The 22,198-nt window shown below is 61.9% G+C and overlaps 2 long non-coding RNA genes and 1 pseudogene across 3 annotated transcripts in view; 2 read left to right on the top strand and 1 right to left on the bottom strand.

Annotated features, from left to right (window-relative positions):
• LOC146751153 (spectrin beta chain, non-erythrocytic 2-like) overlaps positions 1-7,818 on the bottom strand; it is a 15,445-nt pseudogene extending 7,627 nt beyond the window's left edge. The window contains exon 1 of the transcript XR_014941850.1: positions 7,806-7,818. The product of XR_014941850.1 is annotated as a spectrin beta chain, non-erythrocytic 2-like (transcript). The remainder of the gene's footprint in view (positions 1-7,805) is intronic.
• Positions 7,819-7,862: 44 nt separating this feature from the next.
• On the top strand, positions 7,863-15,938 carry LOC146751152 (uncharacterized). The gene is made up of 3 exons (XR_014941849.1): positions 7,863-7,939; positions 15,659-15,761; positions 15,882-15,938. It is a non-coding gene; the product is annotated as an uncharacterized LOC146751152 (long non-coding RNA).
• Positions 15,939-17,868: 1,930 nt separating this feature from the next.
• Positions 17,869-19,874, top strand: LOC146751151 (uncharacterized). The gene is made up of 3 exons (XR_014941846.1): positions 17,869-17,944; positions 19,102-19,157; positions 19,810-19,874. It is a non-coding gene; the product is annotated as an uncharacterized LOC146751151 (long non-coding RNA).
• Positions 19,875-22,198: the final 2,324 nt, after the last annotated feature.

Genomic DNA, 22,198 nt, shown 5'->3' with positions numbered 1-22,198 from the left:
CCCTGCCCCTATTATGGGGGTCCTGACCCCATCCTGGGGGTCTCCATCCCTATTTATGGAGTCCCTGCACCTATTATGGGGGTCCCAACCCCATCCTGGGGGTCCCTGCCCCTATTATGGGGGTCCTGACCCCATCCTGGGGGTCCCTGCCCCTATTATGGGGGTCCTGACCCCATCCTGGGGGTCTCTATCCATATTATGGAGGTCCTGACCCCATCCTGGGGGTCTCTGAACCCCTAAGGGGGGTCCCCAACCCCATTCTGGGGGTCCCTGCCCCTATTAAGGGGGTCCCGATCCCATCCTGGGGGTCTCCATCCCTACTTATGGGGTCCCTGCCCCTATTATGGGGGTCTTGACCCCATCCTGGGGGTCTCTGATCCCTATTATGGGGGTCCTGACCCCATCCTGGGGGTCCCCATCCCTATTATGGGGGTCTTGACCCCATCCTGGGGGGCTCTGATCCCTATTATGGGGGTCCCGACCCCATCCTGGGGGTCTCCGAACCCCTAAGGGGGGTCCCCAACCCCATTCTGGGGGTCCCTGCCCCTATTAAGGGGGTCCCGACCCCATCCTGGGTGTGTCCATCCCTATTATGGGGTCCCTGCCCCTATTATAGGGGTCCTGACCCCATCCTGGGGGGCTCTGATCCCTATTATGGGGGTCCCAACCCCATCCTGGGGATCCCCATCCCCATCCTGGGGGTCTCTGATCCCTATTATGGGGGTCCCTACCCCTATTATGGGGGTCCTGACCCCATCCTGGGGGTTCCTGCCCCTATTATGGGGGTCCTGATCCCATCCTGGGGGTCTCCATCCCTATTTATGGGGTCCCTGACCCTATTAAGGGGGTCCTGACCCCATCCTGGGGGTCCCTGCCCCTATTATGGGGTCCCTGCCCCTATTAAGGGGGTCCTGAACCCATCCTGGGGGTCTCCATCCCTATTTATGGGGTCCCTGACCCTATTAAGGGGGTCCTGACCCCATTCTGGGGGTCCCCATCCCTATTATGGGGGTATTGACCCCATACTGGTGGTCTCCATCCCCATTTATGGGGGTCCCATCCCCATTTATGGGGTCCTGACCCCTTCCAAGTGGTCTCGGATCCCTTAATGTGGTTTCCAGCCCAATTCTGGGGGTCCCAACCCTAATCCTGGGGCTCTATGTCCTCTCATAGGGGGTCCCGGCCCCATCCTGGGGTCCCCAACCCCATATACACCCCCCAATCCCTATTCTGGGGGGCCCATTCCCATACTTGGTGGTCCCCAATCCCATATAACCCCACCACCCCTATTCTGGGGGTCCCCAATCCCATATACCCCCCCCCCACCCCTATTCTGGGGGTCCCCAACCCCATATCCCCCCCCACCCCTATTCTGGGGGTCCCCAACCCCATATACCCCTCCCCCCATTACTGGGGGTCCCATCCCCCCCCACCCCTATTCTTGGGGTCCCCAACCCCACATCTGGGGTCCCCAACCCCATATCCCACCCCACCCCATTTCTGGGGGTCCCACCCCCATTTAGGGGGGTCTCATCCCCACCCTTGGGGTCTCCCCCCCCCCACCCCTATTCTGGGGGTCCCCCACCCCACATCAAGGGTCCCCAACCCCATATACCCCCCACACCCCTATTCTGGGGGTCCCCAATCCCATAATCCCCCCCCCCCTATTCTGGGGGTCCCCAACCCCACATCGGGGGTCCCCAACCCCATATCCCCCCCACCCCTATTCTGGGGGTCCCCAACCCCATATCCCCCCCCACCCCTATTCTGGGGGTCCCCAACCCCATATACCCCCCAACCCCTATTCTGGGGGTCCCCAACCCCATATACCCCCCAACCCCTATTCTGGGGGTCCCCCACCCCACATCGGGGGTCCCCAACCCCATATACCCCCCACACCCCTATTCTGGGGCTCCCCAATCCCATAATCCCCCCCCCCCCTATTCTGGGGGTCCCCAACCCCACATCGGGGGTCCCCAACCCCATATACCCCCCCACCCCTATTCTGGGGGTCCCCAACCCCATATACCCCCCCCCTCTTTTCTAGGGGTCCCCAATCCCATATACCCCCCCCCCTCTTTTCTAGGGGTCCCCAATCCCATATACCCCCCAACCCCTATTCTGGGGGTCCCCAACCCCACATCGGGGGTCCCCAATCCCATATCCCCCCCCCTATTCTGGGGGTCCCCAACCCCACATACCCCCCCACCCCTATTCTGGGGGTCCCCAACCCCATATACCCCCCCACCCCTATTCTTGGGGTCCCCAACCCCACATCGGGGGTCCCCAATCCCATATACCCCCCCCCTCTTTTCTAGGGGTCCCAAATCCCATATACCCCCCCCCCTATTCTGGGGGTCCCCAACCCCACATCAGGGGTCCCCAATCCCATATACCCCCCCCCCCTATTCTGGGGGTTCCCAACCCCACATTGGGGGTCCCCAATCCCATATACGCCCCCCCCTATTCTGGGGGTCCCCAACCCCATATCCCCCCCCCCCACCCCATTTCTGGGGGTCTCCCCCCCCCTCCTTTTTGTGCCCCCCCCCCCCCCCTTTTATTACCCTCCTGTCGCCGCCTCCCCGGCTGCCGCTGCCCTTAATGCTCTTATCTTACTTATAGGATCAATGGCTGCCACCCCCCCCCCACTGTGCCCCCCCCCCTTTGTCTGACAGGCGGGGAATGGGGGGGGGGGGGCTGGGCATAATGGGGGGGGGGCTGGGCATGAAGGGGGGGGGCACTTTGGGATGTGGGGGGGGGGCAGAATTGGGACATGGAGGGGGAGAATAGGGACAAGGGGGGGCAGAATTGGGACATAGGAACATATGGGGGGGCAGAATTGGGATGGGGGGGTAGAATAGGGATATGGGGGGGGAATAGGGATATGGGGGGGGAATAGGGATATGGGGGGGAATAGGGATATGGGGGGTAGAATTGGGATATGGGGGGGGAATAGGGATATGGGGGGGGGGAATAGGGATATGGGGGGGGGGGAATAGGGATATGGGGGGGAAATAGGGATATGGGGGGGGAATAGGGATATGGGGGGGGAATAGGGATATGGGGGGGAATAGGGATATGGGGGGGAATAGGGATATGGGGGGGGGAATTGGGATATGGGGGGGGTAGAATTGGGATATGGGGGGAGAATAGGGATATGGGGGGGTAATAGGGATATGGGGGGGGAGAATAGGGATATGGGGGGGGAATAGGGATATGGGGGGGAGAATAGGGATATGGGGGGGAGAATTGGGATATGGGGGGGGGAATAGGGACATGGGGGGGGGAGAATAGGGATATGGGGGGGAAATAGGGATATAGGGGGCAGAATAGGGATATGGGGGGGAGAATTGGGATATGGGGGGGAATAGGGATATGGGGGGGAATAGGGATATGGGGGGGGAATAGGGATATGGGGGGCAGAATAGGGATATGGGGGGGGATATGGGGGGGCAGGGATATGGGGGGGCACAGAACTGGGTTTGGGGGGGGAGGGGACATGGGAATATATGGGGGGGGCATAGGGATATATAGGGGGATATGGGGGGGGCACAGAACTGGGACGTGGGGGGGGGACAGAAAGGAGGGATATGGGGGGGGGCACAGCATAGGGATGGGGGGGGCAGAAATAGGGATATATAGGGGGGGTGTTGGGGGGGGGCACAGCAATGAGGTGGGGGGGTATGGGGGGGGCAATGGGATTTGGGGGAGGGGGCACAAGATGGGGGGGGCAGAAATAGGGATATATAGGGGGGGTGTTGGGGGGGGCACAGCAATGAGGTGGGGGGGGGGTATGGGGGGGGCAATGGGATATGGGGGGGGGGCACAAGATGGGGGGGGACCCAGGGGACTGATGGGGGGGGCAGAAATAGGGATATATAGGGGGGGTGTTGTGGGGGGGGGGACAGCATTGAGGTGGGGGGGGGGATATGGGGGGGCAATGGGACTTGGGGGGGGGCACAGCATATGGATGGGGGGGTAGAAATAGGGATATATAGGGGGGGGACAGCATTGAGGTGGGGGGGATATGGGGGGGGCAATGGGATATGGGGGGGGGCACAAGATGGGGGGGGACCCAGGGGACTGATGGGGGGGGGGGCATTAAATGGGGCCACTGCAGTGAATGCCGCAGTGCTGCAGGGCTTAAGGGGGGGGGGGAGTAATGGGGGGGGGGGGGGTCGTGAGGTTTTTGGGGTCAATATGGGGATATAGGGCTGAGGAGGCCCCCATTGGGATATGGGGCTGAAAGGGTGGGGGGTCCCGTACCTAAAAACCCCAAATGTGACCCCAAAATGGGATCCTATGGCCCAAAATTGGGCGTTAAAGGTGAAATAAGGCCCCAAATCCTACAAATCTGGCCCCAAAAACCCCAAATCTGAGCCCAAACTGGGCCCTAAGACCCCAAATAAGGCCCCAAAAACCCCAATTCTGGCCCCAAATTGGGCCCTAAGACCCCAAATAAGGCCCCAAAAACCCCAATTCTGACCCCAAACTGGGCCCTAAGACCCCAAATAAGGCCCCAAAACCCCAATCTGACCCCAAACTGGGCCCTAAGACCCCAAATAAGGCCCCAAAAGCCCAAAATTGGGCCTTGAAGCCCCAAATAAGGCCCCAAAACCCCAAATCTGACCCCAAAATTGAGCCCTAAACCCTAAATAAGGCCCCAAAACCCCCAAATTTGACCCCAAAATGGGCCCTGAGCCCCAAATAAGGCCCTAAAACCCCAATTAAGGCCCTAAAACCCCAAATCTGACCCCAAAATAAGGCCCTAAAACCTCAAATCTGACCCCAAAATGGGCCCTGAGCCCCAAATAAGGCCCTAAACCCCCAAATAAGGCCCTAAACCCCCAAATCTCACCCCAAAATGGGGCCTGGACCCCAAATAAGGCCCCAAAACCCCCAAATCTGGCCCCAAAATGGGCCCTGAGCCCCAAATAAGGCCCTAAAACCCCCAAATTTCACCCCAAATAAAGCCCTAAAACACCCAAATCTGACCCCAAAATTGGCCCTAAGCCCCAAATAAGGCCCTAAAACCCCCAAATTTGACCCAAAAATGGGCCCTAAACCCCAAATAAGACCCTAAATCCCCAAATAAGACCCCAAACCCCACAAATCTGACCCCAAATAAGGCCCTAAACCCCCAAATCTGACCCTAAAACGGGCCCTGAGCCCCAAATAAGGCCCTAAAACCCCCAATTAAGGCCCTAAAACCCCAAATCTGACCCCAAAATGTGCCCTGGACCCCAAATAAGGCCCTAAAACCCCCAAATCTGACCCCAAATAAAGCCCTAAAACACCCAAATTTGACCCCAAAATGGGCCCTGAGCCCCAAATAAGGCCCCCAAACCCCAAATCTGACCCCAAAATTGGGCCCTAAACCCCATATAAGGCCCTAAAACCCCCAAATTTGACCCAAAAAAAGGCCCTAAAACCCCAAATCTGGCCCCAAAATGGGCCCTGAGCCCCAAATAAGACCCTAAACCCCCCAATTAAGGCCCTAAAACCCTAAATCTCACCCCAAATAAGACCCTAAACCCCCAAATCTGACCCTAAAACGGGCCCTGAGCCCCAAATAAGGCCCTAAAACCCCCAATTAAGGCCCTAAAACCCCAAATCTGACCCCAAATAAGGCCCTAAAACCCCCAAATTTGACCCTAAAATGGGCCCTGAGCCCCAAATAAGGCCCTAAAACCCCCAATTAAGGCCCTAAAACCCCAAATCTGACCCCAAATAAGGCCCTAAAACCCCCAAATTTGACCCTAAAATGGGCCCTGAGCCCCAAATAAGACCCTAAATCCCCAAATAAGACCCCAAACCCCACAAATCTGACCCCAAATAAGGCTCTAAACCCCCAAATCTGACCCCAAATAAAGCCCTAAAACCCCCAAATCTGACCCTAAAATGGGCCCTGAGCCCCATATAAGGCCCTAAAACCCCAAATCTGACCCCAAAATAAGGCCCTAAAACCCCAAATAAGGCCCTAAAACCCCAAATCTGACCCCAAAATGGGCCCTGAGCCCCAAATAAGACCCTAAAACCCCCAATTGAGGCCCTAAAACCCCAAATCTCCCCCCAAATAAAGCCCTAAAACACCCAAATTTGACCCTAAAATGGGCCCTGAGCCCCAATTAAGGCCCTAAAACCCCCAAATCTGACCCCAAAAAAGGCCCTAAAACCCCAAATTTGACCGCAAAATGGGCCCTGAGCCCCAAAAATGGCCCTAAAACCCCAAATCCGACCCCCAAAAAGGCCCTAAAACCCCAAATCTGGCCCCAAAAAAGGCCCTAAAACCCCAAATTTGACCCCAAAATGGGCCCTAAGCCCCAATTAAGGCCCTAAAACCCCCAATTAAGGCCCTAAAACCCCAAATCTGACCCCAAAATTGGGCCCTAAACCCCAAATAAGGCCCTAAACCCCAAATCTCACCCCAAAATGGGCCCTGAGCCCCAAATAAGGCCCTAAAACCCCCAAATCTGACCCCAAAAAAGGCCCTAAACCCCCAAATTTGGCCCCAAAATGGGCCCTAAGCCCCAATTAAGGCCCTAAAACCCCAAATCTGACCCTAAAAAAGGCCCTAAAACCCCCAAATCTGGCCCCAAAATGGGCCCTGAGCCCCAAAAATGGCCCTAAAACCCCCAATTAAGGCCCTAAAACCCCAAATCTGACCCCAAAATGGGCCCTGAGCCCCAAATAAGACCCTAAACCCCCCAATTAAGGCCCTAAAACCCCAAATCTGACCCCAAATAAGGCCCTAAAACCCCAAATAAGGCCCTAAAACCCCCAAATAAGGCCCTAAAATGGGCCCTGAGCCCCAAATAAGGCCCTAAAACCCCCAATTAAGGCCCTAAAACCCCAAATCTGACCCCAAATAAAGCCCTAAAACCCCCAAATCTGACCCCAAAATGTGCCCTAAGCCCCAAATAAGGCCCCAAAACCCCCAAAACCCCCAAATCTGAGCCCCAAAAAGGCCCTAAAACCCCAAATCTGACCCCAAAAAAGGCCCTAAAACCCCAAATCTGGCCCCAAAATGGGCCCTGAGCCCCAAATAAGGCCCTAAAAGCCCCAAATCTGACCCTAAAACGGGCCCTGGACCCCAAATAAGGCCCTAAACCCCAAATTTGACCCCAAAAAGGCCCTAAAACCCCAAATCTGACCCCAAAAAAGGCCCTAAAACCCCAAATCTCACCCCAAAATGGGCCCTGAGCCCCAAATAAGGCCCTAAAACCCCAAATCCGACCCCCAAAAAGGCCCTAAAACCCCAAATCTGGCCCCAAAAAAGGCCCTAAAACCCCAAATCTGGCCCCAAAAAAGGCCCTAAAACCCCAAATTTGACCCCAAAATGGGCCCTGAGCCCCAATTAAGGCCCTAAAACCCCAATTCTGACCCCAAAATTGGGCTCTAAACCCCAAAAATGGCCCTAAAACCCCAAATCTGACCCCAAAAAAGGCCCTAAAACCCCAAATCTGGCCCCAAAATGGGGCCTGGACCACAAATAAGGCCCTAAAACCCCCAAATCTCCCCCCCAAATCAAGCCCTAAAACCCCCAAATCTGACCCCAAAACCCCCAAATCTCCCCCCAAAATGAAGCCCTGACCCCTCCCCAAGACCCCCGACCCCTTCCCAGACCCCAAATCCCCCCGATTTTACCCCAAAATCCCCCATTTTCACCCCCCCCCCCCCCACCTGAGCTCGTTTCTCTCTCCGCTCTGAGGCCGCAGCTGAAGGGGGGGGGGGGGGCGGAACTGCGGGCGTCTCCATAGCAACGCGATGGGATTGGTTCCCATGGCGACGCCCCGCCCCCCTACCTGCTGTTGTCATGGCGACGCCCCGCCCCCCTCGATTTTCCCGCCTTTTGAGGGGGGGGGTGTTTACCCTCCCGGCCACCAGGGGGCGCTGTGGGCACAGGGGGCGCAACATGGCGGAGGAGGCTGTGATGGAGGTGGGGGCTATGGGGGGGGATGGGGGGCTTCTATGAGGGTTTGGGGGGGTCCTGGGGGGCTTCAATGAGGCCTTGGGGAGGTCCTGGGGGGTCTTGAGAGCATTGGGGCCTTCAATGAGGCCTTTAGGGGGGGGTCCTGGGGGTCTTGGGGGGGACATGGGGGGGTCCTGGGGGGCTTCAATGAGGGTTTGGGGGGGTCCTGGGGGTCTTGGGGGGTCTTGGGGCCTTCAATGAGGCCTTGGGAAGGGTCCTGGGGGGGACATGGGGGGGTCTTGGGGGTCATTGGGCCTTCAATGAGGCCTTGGGGGGGTCTTGGGGGGGTCCTGGGGGGCTTCAATGAGGGTTTGGGGGGGTCTTGGGGGGTCTTGGGGGGCATTGGGGCCTTCAATGAGGCCTTCAATGAGGCCTTTGGGGGGGTCTTGGGGGGTCCTGGGGGGTCTTGGGGGACGTTGGGGCCTTCAATGAGGCCTTCAATGAGGCCTATGAGGGGGTCTTGGGGGTCTTGGGGGTGACATGGGGGGTCCTGGGGGGTCTTGGGGGGTCTTGGGGGGCATTGGGGGTCATTGGGGCCTTCAATGAGGCCTTGGGAAGGGTCCTGGGGGGGACATGGGGGGGTCTTGTGGGTCATTGGGCCTTCAATGAGGCCTTGGGGGGGTCTTGGGGGGGTCCTGGGGGGCTTCAATGAGGGTTTGGGGGGGTCTTGGGGGACATTGGGGCCTTCAATGAGGCCTTCAATGAGGCCTTGGGGGGACTTGGGGGGGTCCTGGGGGGCTTCAATGAGGGTTTGAGGGGGTCCTGGGGGGTCTTGGGGGGTCTTGGGGGTCATTGGGGCCTTCTATGAGGCCTTGGGGGGGTCCTGGGGGGCTTCAATGAGGGTTTGGGGGGGTCCTGGGGGTCCTGGGGGGTCTTGGGGTGCATTGGGGCCTTCAATGAGGCCTTCAATGAGGCCTTGGGGGGGACATGGGGGGGTCCTGGGGGTCTTGGGGGGCATTGGGGGTCATTGGGCCTTCAATGAGGCCTTGGAGGGGTCCTGGGGGTCTTGGGGGGTCCTGGGGGGTCTTGGGGGTCATTGGGGCCTTCAATGAGGCCTTTGGGGTGTCCTGGGGGGCTTACGTGAGGCCTTGGGGGGGTCCGGGGGGTCTTGGGGGGTCTTGGGGGGCATTGGGGCCTACAATGAGGCCTTCAATGAGGCCTTGGGGGGGTCCTGGGGGTCTTGGGGGGGTCCTGGGGGGTCCTGGGGGGCATTGGGGTCTTCAATGAGGCCTTGGGGGGGTCCTGGGGGTCTTGGGGGGGTCTTGGGGGGTTCTGGGGGCTCTTGGGGGGCATTGGGGCCTTCAATGAGGCCTTGGGGGGGACATGGGGGGGTCCTGGGGGTCTTGGGGTGCATTGGGGCCTTCAATGAGGCCTTCAATGAGGCCTTTGGGGGGGTCTTGGGGGGGTCTTGGGGGGTCCTGGGGGGTCTTTGGGGTCATTGGGGCCTTCAATGAGGCCTTTGGGGTGTCCTGGGGGGCTTACATGAGGCCTTGGGGGAATCCTGGGGGTCTTGGGGGGTCCTGGGGGGTCTTGGGGGTCATTGGGGCCTTCAATGAGGCCTTTGGGGGGGTCCTGGGGGTCCTGGGGGGTCTTGGGGGGCATTGGGGCCTACAATGAGGCCTTCAATGAGGCCTTGGGGGGGTCCTGGGGGTCTTGGGGGGGTCCTGGGGGGTCCTGGGGGGCATTGGGGTCTTCAATGAGGCCTTGGGGGGGTCCTGGGGGTCTTGGGGGGGTCTTGGGGGGTTCTGGGGGGTCTTGGGGGGCATTGGGGCCTTCAATGAGGCCTTGGGAAGGGTCCTGGGGGGGACATGGGGGGGTCTTGGGGGGCATTGGGCCTTCAATGAGGCCTTGGGGGGGTCTTGGGGGGGTCCTGGGGGGCTTCAGTGAGGGTTTGGGGGGGTCTTGGGGGGTCTTGGGGGGCATTGGGGCCTTCAATGAGGCCTTCAATGAGGCCTTTGGGGGGGTCTTGGGGGTCTTGGGGGGTCCTGGGGGGTCTTGGGGGACGTTGGGGCCTTCAATGAGGCCTTCAATGAGGTCTATGGGGGGGTCTTGGGGGTCTTGGGGGTGACATGGGGGGTCCTGTGGGGTCTTGGGGGGTCTTGGGGGGCATTGGGGGTCTTGGGGCCTTCAATGAGGCCTTGGAAGGGGTCCTGGGGGGACATGGGGGGGTCTTGGGGGTCATTGGGCCTTCAATGAGGCCTTGGGGGGGTCTTGGGGGGGTCCTGGGGGGCTTCAATGAGGGTTTGGGGGGTCTTGGGGGGGTCCTGAGGGGTCTTGGGGGACGTTGGGGCCTTCAATGAGGCCTTCAATGAGGCCTTGGGGGGGTCCTGGGGGTCTTGGGGGGAACACTGGGGGGTCCTGGGGGTCATTGGGGCCTTCAATGAGGCCTTTGGGGTGTCCTGGGGGGCTTACATGAGGCCTTGGGGGGGTCCTGGGGGTCTTGGGGGGTCCTGGGGGGTCTTGGGGTACATTGGGGCCTTCAATGAGGCCTTCAATGAGGCCTTGGGGGGGTCCTGGGGGTCTTGGGGGGAACATTGGGGGGTCCTGGGGGGTCCTGGGGGTCATTGGGGCCTTCAATGAGGCCTTTGGGGGGGACATGGGGGGGTCCTGGGGGGCTACAATGAGGGTTTGGGGGGTCCTGGGGGGTCCTGGGGGGCATTGGGGCCTTCAATGAGGCCTTCAATGAGGCCTTGGGGGGACTTGGGGGGGTCCTGGGGGGCTTCAATGAGGGTTTGTGGGGGTCCTGAGGGTCTTCAAGGTGGGTTTTGGGGGGTTCTAGGGGGTCTTGGGGGGTCCTGGGGGGTCTTGGGGGGTCTTGGGGGTCTTGAGGCCTTCAATGAGGCCTTTGGGGGTGAATTGGGGGGGGTCCTGTGGGGGCTTCAATGAGGCCTTGGGGGGGTCCTGGGGGGTCTTGGGGGTCTTGAGGCCTACAATGAGGCCTTTGGGGGGGTCCTGGGGGGCTTCAATGAGGGTTTGGGGGGGTCCTGGGGGTCCTTGGGGGGTCCTGGGGGGTCTTGGGGTGTATTGGGGCCTTCATTGAGGCCTTGGGGGGGTCCTGAGGGTCTTGGGGGGTCCTGAGGGGTCTTGGGGGGCATTGGGGCCTTCAATGGGGCCTTCAATGAGGCCTTTGGGGGGGTCCTGGGGGTCTTGGGGGGTATTGGGGGTCATTGGGGCCTTCATTGAGGCCTTTGGGGGGGCCTTGGGGGGGTCCTGGGGGGCTTCAGTGAGGATTTGGGGGGGTCCTGGGGGTCCTTGGGGGGTCCTGGGGGGTCCTGGGGGGTCTTGGGGTACATTGGGGCCTTCAATTAGGCCTTGGGGGGGTCCTGGGGGTCTTGGGGGGGTCTTGGGGGGTCTTGGGGGACATTGGGGGTCATTGGGGCCTTCAATGAGGCCTTGGGAAGGGTCCTGGGGGGGACATGGGGGGGTCTTGGGGGGCATTGGGGCCTTCAATGAGGCCTTGGGGGGGTCCTGGGGGGCTTCAATGAGGGTTTGGGGGGGTCCTGGGGGGTCTTGGGGGGTCTTGGGGGTCATTGGGGCCTTCTATGAGGCCTTGGGGGGGTCCTGGGGGGCTTCAATGAGGGTTTGGGGGGGTCCTGGGGGTCCTGGGGGGTCTTGGGGTGCATTGGGGCCTTCAATGAGGCCTTCAATGAGGCCTTGGGGGGGACATGGGGGGGTCCTGGGGGTCTTGGGGGGCATTGGGGGTCATTGGGCCTTCAATGAGGCCTTGGAGGGGTCCTGGGGGTCTTGGGGGGTCCTGGGGGGTCTTGGGGGTCATTGGGGCCTTCAATGAGGCCTTTGGGGTGTCCTGGGGGGCTTACGTGAGGCCTTGGGGGGGTCCGGGGGGTCTTGGGGGGTCTTGGGGGGCATTGGGGCCTACAATGAGGCCTTCAATGAGGCCTTGGGGGGTCCTGGGGGTCTTGGGGGGGTCCTGGGGGGTCCTGGGGGGCATTGGGGTCTTCAATGAGGCCTTGGGGGGGTCCTGGGGGTCTTGGGGGGGTCTTGGGGGGTTCTGGGGGCTCTTGGGGGGCATTGGGGCCTTCAATGAGGCCTTGGGGGGGACATGGGGGGGTCCTGGGGGTCTTGGGGTGCATTGGGGCCTTCAATGAGGCCTTCAATGAGGCCTTTGGGGGGGTCTTGGGGGGGTCTTGGGGGGTCCTGGGGGGTCTTTGGGGTCATTGGGGCCTTCAATGAGGCCTTTGGGGTGTCCTGGGGGGCTTACATGAGGCCTTGGGGGAATCCTGGGGGTCTTGGGGGGTCCTGGGGGGTCTTGGGGGTCATTGGGGCCTTCAATGAGGCCTTTGGGGGGGTCCTGGGGGTCCTGGGGGGTCTTGGGGGGCATTGGGGCCTACAATGAGGCCTTCAATGAGGCCTTGGGGGGGTCCTGGGGGTCTTGGGGGGGTCCTGGGGGGTCCTGGGGGGCATTGGGGTCTTCAATGAGGCCTTGGGGGGGTCCTGGGGGTCTTGGGGGGGTCTTGGGGGGTTCTGGGGGGTCTTGGGGGGCATTGGGGCCTTCAATGAGGCCTTGGGAAGGGTCCTGGGGGGGACATGGGGGGGTCTTGGGGGGCATTGGGCCTTCAATGAGGCCTTGGGGGGGTCTTGGGGGGGTCCTGGGGGGCTTCAGTGAGGGTTTGGGGGGGTCTTGGGGGGTCTTGGGGGGCATTGGGGCCTTCAATGAGGCCTTCAATGAGGCCTTTGGGGGGGTCTTGGGGGTCTTGGGGGGTCCTGGGGGGTCTTGGGGGACGTTGGGGCCTTCAATGAGGCCTTCAATGAGGTCTATGGGGGGGTCTTGGGGGTCTTGGGGGTGACATGGGGGGTCCTGTGGGGTCTTGGGGGGTCTTGGGGGGCATTGGGGGTCTTGGGGCCTTCAATGAGGCCTTGGAAGGGGTCCTGGGGGGGACATGGGGGGGTCTTGGGGGTCATTGGGCCTTCAATGAGGCCTTGGGGGGGTCTTGGGGGGGTCCTGGGGGGCTTCAATGAGGGTTTGGGGGGTCTTGGGGGGGTCCTGAGGGGTCTTGGGGGACGTTGGGGCCTTCAATGAGGCCTTCAATGAGGCCTTGGGGGGGTCCTGGGGGTCTTGGGGGGAACACTGGGGGGTCCTGGGGGTCATTGGGGCCTTCAATGAGGCCTTTGGGGTGTCCTGGGGGGCTTACATGAGGCCTTGGGGGGGTCCTGGGGGTCTTGGGGGGTCCTGGGGGGTCTTGGGGTACATTGGGGCCTTCAATGAGGCCTTCAATGAGGCCTTGGGGGGGTCCTGGGGGTCTTGGGGGGAACATTGGGGGGTCCTGGGGGGTCCTGGGGGTCATTGGGGCCTTCAATGAGGCCTTTGGGGGGGACATGGGGGGGTCCTGGGGGGCTACAATGAGGGTTTGGGGGGTCCTGGGGGGTCCTGGGGGGCATTGGGGCCTTCAATGAGGCCTTCAATGAGGCCTTGGGGGGACTTGGGGGGGTCCTGGGGGGCTTCAATGAGGGTTTGTGGGGGTCCTGAGGGTCTTCAAGGTGGGTTTTGGGGGGTTCTAGGGGGTCTTGGGGGGTCCTGGGGGGTCTTGGGGGGTCTTGGGGGTCTTGAGGCCTTCAATGAGGCCTTTGGGGGTGAATTGGGGGGGGTCCTGTGGGGGCTTCAATGAGGCCTTGGGGGGGTCCTGGGGGGTCTTGGGGGTCTTGAGGCCTACAATGAGGCCTTTGGGGGGGTCCTGGGGGGCTTCAATGAGGGTTTGGGGGGGTCCTGGGGGTCCTTGGGGGGTCCTGGGGGGTCTTGGGGTGTATTGGGGCCTTCATTGAGGCCTTGGGGGGGTCCTGAGGGTCTTGGGGGGTCCTGAGGGGTCTTGGGGGGCATTGGGGCCTTCAATGGGGCCTTCAATGAGGCCTTTGGGGGGGTCCTGGGGGTCTTGGGGGGTATTGGGGGTCATTGGGGCCTTCATTGAGGCCTTTGGGGGGGCCTTGGGGGGGTCCTGGGGGGCTTCAGTGAGGATTTGGGGGGGTCCTGGGGGTCCTTGGGGGGTCCTGGGGGGTCCTGGGGGGTCTTGGGGTACATTGGGGCCTTCAATTAGGCCTTGGGGGGGTCCTGGGGGTCTTGGGGGGGTCTTGGGGGGTCTTGGGGGACATTGGGGGTCATTGGGGCCTTCAATGAGGCCTTGGGAAGGGTCCTGGGGGGGACATGGGGGGGTCTTGGGGGGCATTGGGGCCTTCAATGAGGCCTTGGGGGGGTCCTGGGGGGCTTCAATGAGGGTTTGGGGGGGTCTTGGGGGGGTCCTGAGGGGTCTTGGGGTGTATTGGGGCCTTCAATGAGGCATTTGGGGGGGCTTCAGTGAGGATTTGGGGGGGTCCTGGGGGTCCTTTGGGGGTCCTGGGGGGTCTTGGGGTACATTGGGGCCTTCAATGAGGCCTTCAATGAGGCCTTGGGCGGGTCCTGGGGGTCTTGGGGGGAACATTGGGGGGTCCTGGGGGGTCCTGGGGGGCATTGGGGGGCATTGGGGTCTTCAATGAGGCCTTGGGGGGGACATGGGGGGGTCCTGGGGGTCTTGGGGGGCATTGGGGGTCATTGGGGCCTTCAATGAGGCCTTGGGGGGGTCCTGGGGGGTCCTGGGGGGGGTTCAATGGGGGGTTTGGGTTGGGGGGGGGGGGTTCTGGGGGGTCGTGGGTGGGGGGGGAGGTCCAAAGGGGTTTCAATGGGCATTTGGGGGGGGGGTCCTTGTGGGGGGGGGGGTTCAATATGGGTTTATTTGGGGGGTCCTCGGGGTCTCAGGGGGTTGGGGGGTGTCTACAGGGGTTATATGAGGGGGGGTCCTTGGGGGGGGGTCAATTGGGGTTTATTGGGGGGGGTCCTGGGGGCTTCAATGAGGGTCTTCTAATTGGGGGAGGGTCTCCTGGGGTGCTGGGGGGGGTCCAAATGGGTTTCAATGGGCATTTGGGGGGGGGTCCTGGGGGGGGGTCAATTGGGGTTTATTGGGGGGGGGTCCCGGGGGGATTTGGGGGTCGTGGGGGGGTCCAAATGGGTTTCAATGAGCATTTGGGGGGGGGTCCTGATGGGGGGGGTCAATGGGGGTTTATTGGGGGGGGTCCTGGGGGGCTTCAATGAGGGTCTTTTTATTGGGGGGGGGGGTCCTGTGGTGCTGGGGGGGGGGTCCAAAGGGGTTTCAATGGGCATTTGGGGGGGGGGTCCTGGGGGGGGTTCAATGGGGGTTTATTGGGGGGGGGTCCTGGGGGTTTATTGGGGGGGGGGTCCTGATGGGAGGGGGTCAATGGGGGTTTATTGGAGGGGGGTGGGGGGGGGGTCAATGGGGGTTTATTGGGGGGGGTCCTGGGGGCTTCAATGAGGGTCTTTTTATTGGGGGGGGGTCCTGTGGTGCTGGGGGGGCTCTGAAGGGGCTTCGATGGGGGTTTCGGGGTGGGGGGGGCTCAGGGGGATCGTGGGGGGGGTCCAAATGGGTTTCAATGGGCATTTGAGGGGGGGGGGGGTCCTGATGGGGGGGGGTCAATGGGGGTTTATTGGAGGGGGGTGGGGGGGGGGGTCAATGGGGGTTTATTGGGGGGGGTCCTGGGGGCTTCAATGAGGGTCTTTTTATTGGGGGGGGGTCTTTGGGTGCTGGGGGGCTCTGAAGGGGCTTCAATGGGGGTTTTGGGGTGGGGGGGGCTCATGGGGGTCGTGGGGGGGGTCTTCAATGTGCCCCCCCCCCCCCCCATTTGTAGGTGCTGGAGCGGCTCCTGCTGTGCCTGCGCCCCCCCCGCAGCGGGGCTCTATTATTGTCTATGGCAGCGGATGGGGGGGGGGCTTCAAGCTGCACCACCACCGGTATATGGTAGAGAGGGGGGTCCTTTAATAGAGGGGGGGGTCCCGGGGGGAAAAAATGGGGGGGGGGCTCCGAAACCCCCCCTCAATTCTTGCCCCCCCCCCCCCCCCCCCCCCATATAGTGGCAGCAGCCGGAGATCTATGCAGCTCAATACGCAATGAATCCCTATGGGCAGGTGAACCCCCCCCCCCCCAATTTAAACCCCCCTTTTTACGCCCCCCCCCCATATAAACCCCCCCATTATGGGTATGGGGGGGTAGGGGGGACTCAGTGCTGCCCCCCCACCCCATTTAGGTGGTTGTGGGGGGGTCGTGGAGCCGCTCAGCCCCCCCCAAAGAGCAGCCCCCCCCCCCCCCCAATTGCTGCCATAGGATGCTGCAGAGGGCGGAGCTACGGGCGGCCTTCACGGTGACGTCATTGTTTGGGGGGGTGACGTCACTGGGGGGGTGACGTCACGGGGGGGGTCACCTTGAATTGGGGGGGGGCGGAATTTGGGTCGGGCCCCCCCCAGGGATTGGAAATAAATGGGGCGGGTGGATAATAATAGATATGGGGGGGGGCATTAAATGGGGCGGGGGGGGAAGGGATACACACCTGACCCCCCCCCACGACCCATTTATTGCCCCCCCCAGCCCCATAACTGCCCCCCCAGCCCCATTTATTAACACCCTCCAGCCCCATAACTGCACCCCCTGCCCCCTTTATTACCCCCCAGCCCCATTTATTACCCCCCCAGCCCCATTTATCCCCCCAGCCCCATTTATTACCCCCCAGCCCCATTCATTACCCCCCAGCCCCATTTATTGCCCCCCCAGCCCCATTAATTACCCCCCAGCCCCATTTAACCCCCCCAGCCCCATAACTGCCCCCCCAGCCCCATTTATTACCCCCCCAGCCCCATTTATTGCCCCCCAGCCCCATTTATTGTCCCCCAGCCCCATAACTGCCCCCCCAGCCCCATTTATTACCCCCCCAGCCCCATTTATTACCCCCCCAGCCCCATAACTGCCCCCCCAGCCCCATTTATTAACCCCCCAGCCCCATAACTGCCCCCCCAGCCCCATTTATTGCCCCCCCAGCCCCATTTATTACCCCCCCAGCCCCATAACTGCCCCCCCAGCCCCATTAATTACCCCCCAGCCCCATTTATTACCCCCCCAGCCCCATAACTGCCCCCCCAGCCCCATAACTGCCCCCCCAGCCCCATTTATTACCCCCCCAGCCCCATTTATTACCCCCCCAGCCCCATTTATTGCCCCCCCAGCCCCATTTATTAACCCCCCCCAGCCCCATAACTGCCCCCCCAGCCCCATTTATTGCCCCCCCAGCCCCATTTATTGCCCCCCCAGCCCCATTTATTACCCCCCCAGCCCCATAACTACCCCCCCAGCCCCATTAATTGCCCCCCCAGCCCCATTTATTGCCCCCCAGCCCCATTTATTGCCCCCCAGCCCCATTAATTACCCCCCAGCCCCATTTAACCCCCCCAGCCCCATAACTGCCCCCCCAGCCCCATTTATCCCCCCCGGCCCCATTTATCCCCCCCCAGCCCCATTTATTAACCCCCCCAGCCCCATAACTGCCCCCCCAGCCCCATTTATTGCCCCCCAGCCCCATTTATTGCCCCCCCAGCCCCATAACTGCCCCCCCAGCCCCATTTATTACCCCCCCAGCCCCATTTATTGCCCCCCCAGCCCCATTTATTACCCCCCCAGCCCCATTTATTGCCCCCCCAGCCCCATTTATTGCCCCCCAGCCCCATTTATTACCCCCCCCAGCCCCATTTATTGCCCCCCCGGCCCCATAACTGCCCCTCAGCCCCATTTATTGCCCCCCAGCCCCATTTATTACCCCCCAGCCCCCTTTATTGCCCCCCCAGCCCTTTTTATTACCCCCCCAGCCCCATTTATTACCCCCCCAGCCCCATTTATTAACCCCCCCAGCCCCATAACTGCCCCCCCAGCCCCATTTATTGCCCCCCAGCCCCATAACTGCCCCCCCCAGCCCCATTTATTACCCCCCAGCCCCATTTATTACCCCCCCAGCCCCATTTATTGCCCCCCAGCCCCATAACTGCCCCCCCCAGCCCCATTTATTGCCCCCCCCCAGGTCCCCCCCCCATCCCAGCCCCACTTTAAGGCCCTGCACCGTCTCCTGCACCGCGCCATGTTGGTGCACCCAGAGGTACCAAATTGGGGGGGGGTCTCAATGGGGAGGGGTCCCAATTTGGGGGGGGGGGGTCAATGGGGAGGGGTCCCAATGGGGGGGGTGGAATGGGAGGGGGTTCTAATTGGGGGGGGGGGGGGTCTCAATGGGGGGGTGTCCCAATGGGGGGGGGGTCTCAATGGGGAGGGGTCTCAATGGGGGGGGTGGGGGTCCCAATGGGGAGGGGTCTCAATGGGGAGGGGTCTCAATGGGGGGGGGGGGTCTCAATGGGGGGGGGTCCCAATGGGGGGGGGTTCTCAATGGGGGGGGGTCTCAATGGGGAGGGGTCCCAATGGGGGGAGATTCCAAGGGGGGGGGTCTCAATGGGGGGGGATTAAAAGGGGGGGGGTGTCTCAACGTGGGGGGGTCTCAATGGGGGGGGGGTCCCAATGGGGAGGGGTCTCAATATGGGGAGGGTCCCAATGGGGAGGGGTCTCAATGGGGAGGGGTCTCAATGGGAGGGTCCCAATGAGGAGGGGTGTCAATGGGGGGAGGGGGGGGTCTCAATGGGGAGGGGTCTCAATGGAGGGGTCTCAATGGGGGGGGGAGGGGGTCTCAATGGGGTGGGGTCCCAATGGGGGGGGGTTAGAAGGGGGGGGTCTCAATGGGGGGGGTTAGAAGGGGGGGATTACAATGGGGGGGGTCTCAATGGGGGGGGATTACAATGGGGGGGGTCTCAATGGGGAGGGGTCCCAATGGGGGATGATTAAAAGGGGGGGGTCCCAATGGGGGGGGGTTTAATGGGGGGGGGGTCTCAATGGGGGGGGTTTCAATGGGGGAGGATTAAAAGGGGGGGGTCCCAATGGGGGGGGTTCTCAATGGGGAGGGGTCCCAATGGGGGGGGGTCCCAATGGGGGGAGATTCCAAGGGGGGGGGGGTCTCAATGGGGGGGGGGTCCCAATGGGGGGGGGTCTCAATGGGGGGGTCCCAATGGGGGGGGGGGTCCCAGTGGGGGGGGTCTCAATGGGGAGGGGGTCTCAGTGGGGAGGTCCCAATGAGGAGGGGTCTCAATGGGGGGGGGGGGGGTGTCTCAATGGGGAGGGGTCTCAATGGGGGGGTCCCAATGGGGTGGGGGGGTCCCAATGGGGGGGGGTCTCATTGTCCCCATGGGAGGGTCCCTGTTCCCCCCCCCCCAGGTGGAGTTCCATCTGTGTATCCGTGTGGGGGGCACCATCAGTTCCTGCAGCCATGGGTGAGCAAAGACCCCCCCCAAATAAAGGGGTTCTACCCCATGGTTGTCCCATAGGGCTGCCCCATAGGGCTACCCCATAGGGCTGCCCCATAGCTCTACCCCATAGCTCTGCCCCATAGCTTTACCCCATAGGGCTACCCCATAGCTCTACCCCATAGGGCTGCCCCATAGCTCTACCCCATAGGGCTGCCCCATAGGGTTACCCCATAGCTCTGCCCCATAGGGCTGCCCCATAGCTCTACCCCATAGCTCTACCCCATAGGGCTGCCCCATAGCTCTACCCCATAGCTCTGCCCCATAGCTCTACCCCATAGCTCTACCCCATAGGGCTGTCCCATAGCTCTACCCCATAGCTCTGCCCCATAGGGCTACCCCATAGGGCTGCCCCATAGCTTTATCCCATAGGGCTACCCCATAGCTCTACCCCATAGGGCTACCCCATAGGGCTACCCCATAGCTCTACCCCATAGGGCTACCCCATAGGGCTACCCCATAGCTCTACACCATAGGGCTGCCCCATAGCTCTGCCCCATAGGGCTGCCCCATAGCTTTATCCCATAGGGCTACCCCATAGCTCTACACCATAGCTCTACCCCATAGGGCTGCCCCATAGCTCTGCCCCATAGGGCTGCCCCATAGCTCTGCCCCATAGCCAGGAGAGCGCGTGGGTCCTGGATGGGCTGCGGCTGCGGGTTCAGAGCCGACACTTCATGCGGTAATGGGGCCATGGGGGGAAATGGGGGGCACAGGGGGGGCACTAAGGGGGCAGGGATGGCACTTATGGGGCAGGGATGGGCACTTATAGGGCACAGATGGGCACTTATGGGGCAGGGATGGCACTTAGGGGGCAGGGAAGGCACTTATGGGGCAGGGATGGGCACTTATGGGGCAGGGATGGCACTTAGGGGGCAGGGAAGGCACTTATAGGGCACAGATGGGCACTTATGGGGCAGGGATGGCACTTAGGGGGCACAGATGGGCACTTATAGGGCACAGATGGGCACTTATGGGGCACAGGGTGGGCACTTATGGGGCAGGGAAGGCACTTATGGGGCAGGGATGGCACTTATGGGGCAGGGATGGCACTTATGGGGCACAGATGGGCACTTATGGGGCAGGGATGGCACTTATGGGGCACAGATGGGCACTTATGGGGCAGGGATGGCACTTAGGGGGCAGGGATGGCACTTAGGGGGCAGGGAAGGCACTTATGGGGCAGGGATGGCACTTATGGGGCACAGATGGGCACTTATGGGGCACAGATGGGCACTTATGGGGCAGGGATGGCACTTATGGGGCACAGATGGGCACTTATGGGGCAGGGATGGCACTTATGGGGCACAGATGGGCACTTATGGGGCAGGGATGGCACTTATAGGGCACAGATGGGCACTTATGGGGCAGGGATGGCACTTATGGGGCAGGGATGGGCACTTATGGGGCACAGATGGGCACTTATGGGGCAGGGATGGCACTTAGGGGGCAGGGATGGCACTTATGGGGCACAGATGGGCACTTATGGGGCAGGGATGGCACTTATGGGGCACAGATGGGCACTTATGGGGCAGGGATGGCACTTATGGGGCACAGGTTGGGCACTTATGGGGCAGGGATGGGCACTTATGGGGCACAGGGTGGGCACTTATGGGGCAGGGAAGGCACTTATGGGGCAGGGAAGGCACTTATGGGGCAGGGATGGGCACTTATAGGGCACAGATGGGCACTTATGGGGCACAGATGGGCACTTATGGGGTAGGGATGGGCACTTATGGGGCAGGGATGGGCACTTATAGGGCACAGATGGGCACTTATGGGGCAGGGATGGGCACTTATGGGGCAGGGATGGGCACTTATGGGGCAGGGATGGCACTTATGGGGCAGGGATGGGCACTTATAGGGCACAGATGGGCACTTATAGGGCAGGGATGGGCACTTATGGGGCAGGGATGGCACTTATAGGGCACAGATGGCACTTATGGGGTGCTGGGTGCCATCCTGTGCCCCCCTCCTCCCTCCCCCCACCCCAGGGATCCTCTGCCCCCCCCCTGCACCCTCCTTCACCCCATAGCTGCCCCCGCCGTGGGGCTGCGGCTGCCCCATAGCGCGGCCGCTATGGGGCTGGGGGGGGAGCTGAGCGCTGTCCCCATTGCGGCTCTTTGTCCTTGTCTGAGACCCCTCCCCAACCTGCCCACCCACCTCAGCTCCGTCGCCATATCCCAGCACCCATGGGGGCTATGGGGGGTCTATGGGGGCACCAATGGGGGCTATGGGGGGATATGGGGTCTATGGGGCACCCATGGGGGCTATGGGAGGGTCTATGGGGGGATATGGGGTCTATGGGGGCACCCATGGGTGCTATGGGGGGATATGGGGGGGATATGGGGGCACCCATGGGGGCTATGGGGGGATATGGGGTCTATGGGGGGATATGGGGTCAATGGGGCCCACCCATGGGGGCTATGGGGGGATATGGGGTCTATGGGGGCACCTATGGGGGGGTCTATGGGGGGATATGGGGTCAATGGGGCCCAGCCATGGGGGCTATGGCGGGTCTATGGGGCACCCATGGGGGCTATGGGGGGATATGGGCTCAATGGGGCCCACCCATGGGGGCTATGGGGCGATGTGGGGTCTATGGGGGCACCCATGGGTGCTATGGGGGGATATGGGGGGGATATGGGGGCACCCATGGGGGCTATGGGGGGGTTTTTGGGGGCTATGGGGTCTATGGGGGGATATGGGGTCTACGGGGTCACCCATGGGTGCTATGGGGGGATATGGGCTCAATGGGGCCCACCCATGGGGGCTATGGGGCGATGTGGGGTCTATGGGGGCACCCATGGGTGCTATGGGGGGATATGGGGTCTATGGGGGCACCCATGGGGGCTATGGGGGCACCCATGGGTGCTATGGGGGGATATGGGGTCTATGGGGGGATATGGGTTCAATGGGGGGATATGGGGTCAATGGGGCCTACCCATGGGGGCTATGGGGCAATGTGGGGTCTATGGGACCCAGCCATGGGTGCTATTGGGGGATAT

Source organism: Coturnix japonica, unplaced genomic scaffold (genome assembly GCF_054131305.1).
Source record: "Coturnix japonica strain WE unplaced genomic scaffold, WE-NBRP24 Scf124, whole genome shotgun sequence".
Classification (NCBI taxonomy): Eukaryota; Metazoa; Chordata; class Aves; order Galliformes; family Phasianidae; genus Coturnix; species Coturnix japonica.
The sequence above is the reverse complement of the archived record's forward strand: the minus strand, read 5'-3'. Positions and strand labels throughout refer to the sequence as shown.